Genomic DNA, 1,986 nt, shown 5'->3' with positions numbered 1-1,986 from the left:
GAGCGGCAGTCCTTACATTTGTTGCGAGTAAAAAATTTCTGCGCGACATACCATGCCATATATAATGGATGAGGTGGTCATCGCCCATTTCCTACACATAAGTCCGGTGCTCTGCCGGAGTACTGTTTAGCCTTTGCTCTACTAGCGTCAGATTTCCAGCTTCATCAAGTGACGCAACGTCCCCTTCTTTGTCAGATTTATCAGGTGAGTGAAGTAGCGATACCAAATCTTTACTGACCTGTGCTCCCTGTTTGCATTGCCTTCGCCAAGGTACAAAAAGACAGGCAATTCACAACAATCAAAAATTGAGACGGCGTTGGTTGATCGTTGGATCCGCACGACTACCTCACAAGAAGTTCTCCAACTTATATTGACTTAGTCTAGATGTCAATAGGTATTTAAAACCCTCTCCTTCCACATGTTCTAACAGAGCCAAAGTGCTGCACAATGTCCCACGGAGCCCATCTGCCGTCGACTGGCTCAAGAAGCAGCCAAGACATTTTGCATGCGACTCCCAACGAGACAGAAACTCGAGGAATTCTTTCTGAGTCCTTCAGAGCAAGCACGCTGTAACCGGTCGCAACACACGGAGAACGCGTCCGTACAGCCCGCGCGACTGCAGCGCCACCGCATACATCCGGGACCTCTCTACGCTCCCGGCTTCAAAGCAGTGCGTAGCGCGTTCCGCCGTCTAATCACACTGCCCATATTCTAGTAGACTGTACCTGGGATAGCGCGTGCACGCGATAAAAAAAAAATGTGCGCCGTGGACAGGCAAAAAATAAAGGAAAACTGAAGGGGCGTAGGACATGGGGAGGTGTGGAGAGGGAGCCGAGCAGGTTGTCATTAGAAAAAAAAAAGCGCTAGGAGGCGCCGCGCGGCTGCTGTTCCTGTTGCGATGACAACGTAAACAATCGTGGTCGCCGCCACTTTGAGAAAGTACCGCCCTCCTGCCAGGGCCGTAACTGAAGGGGGCCTCGGCGCTAGGGTCGAAAGAGCATCTTAAAAGCAGTAAATGACAGCCATGCGGAGATTCACCCCTGAGCCTCGCCCGTACACCAGCTAGTCAGTCAATCGCACATGTGCACCATGAGCTCGACGTTCATTTCAGGAGCAACTTAGCAGAAACGGAAACGAAGGTGGGATCCGAACCCGCGTGGGCACAACCCAATGGATTAGTTGTCCATCGCCTAAAGCACTCGGCCACCTCGCCCGTACATCAGGTACAGCTCGTAAGAAGTAAGTCGATCGTACATATGCTTCATGAGCTCGGCGTAGTTTTCAGAGAAAAAATAGCAATAGCAACGACGAGGGTGGGATTCAAACCCACATGACAGATTAGCAGTACATCGCCTTCACCCCTAGGCCACTTCGCCCGTACATCAGGCACAGCTCGTACGAAGTCAATCAATCGTACAGGTGCGCCATGAGCTCGGCAGACTTTTCAGGAACAAATTAGCAAAAACAGCGACGAGGGTGGGACTCGAACCCACGCGGGCAGAGCCCAATGGATTAGCAGTCCATCGCCTTAACCACTCGGCCACCTCGCCCTTTTTCTTCTTTAGTGCCTGTTTCATAACAAGTATACGTTTCATAGCAGTTCTCCGCTGCGATTACAGAACAAAAGAAAATACAATGCAACGTGTGGGTGAACCTCGTCGATTAATTTTAGTTAAAAAATGCTTAATGTTTGCAAGTTGTTCAAATGTCGGTAGCCACTCTGGTGGTTCACTGAGCGCTTCATACATTTGGCGAATGAACAATACATTTTCAACAAAATATTCTCTGGTCGTTTTTGCGTTCGCATGCTCCTTACGCACCGCCATTCGTATTTTCCACACGTTGTGCACGCATAGTAACATCACCGTATCACCATGGCACGCCTTCTGCCTCTTCAAAAGGTAAAAACCACATTCCAAAAGCTGTTAATGGAAATTCTTTCTTTAGAGTCCTTTGTAGAATGTCCCAAAGGAAGAATGAGTCCCT

At 49.2% G+C, this 1,986-nt stretch overlaps 1 non-coding gene across 1 annotated transcript; it reads right to left on the bottom strand.

Moving 5' to 3' along the window:
* Window positions 1-1,468: 1,468 nt before the first annotated feature.
* TRNAS-GCU (transfer RNA serine (anticodon GCU)) lies at window positions 1,469-1,550 on the bottom strand. The gene has a single exon. It is a non-coding gene; the product is annotated as a tRNA-Ser (tRNA).
* Window positions 1,551-1,986: the final 436 nt, after the last annotated feature.

Source organism: Dermacentor albipictus, chromosome 1 (genome assembly GCF_038994185.2).
Source record: "Dermacentor albipictus isolate Rhodes 1998 colony chromosome 1, USDA_Dalb.pri_finalv2, whole genome shotgun sequence".
Classification (NCBI taxonomy): Eukaryota; Metazoa; Arthropoda; class Arachnida; order Ixodida; family Ixodidae; genus Dermacentor; species Dermacentor albipictus.
The sequence above is the reverse complement of the archived record's forward strand: the minus strand, read 5'-3'. Positions and strand labels throughout refer to the sequence as shown.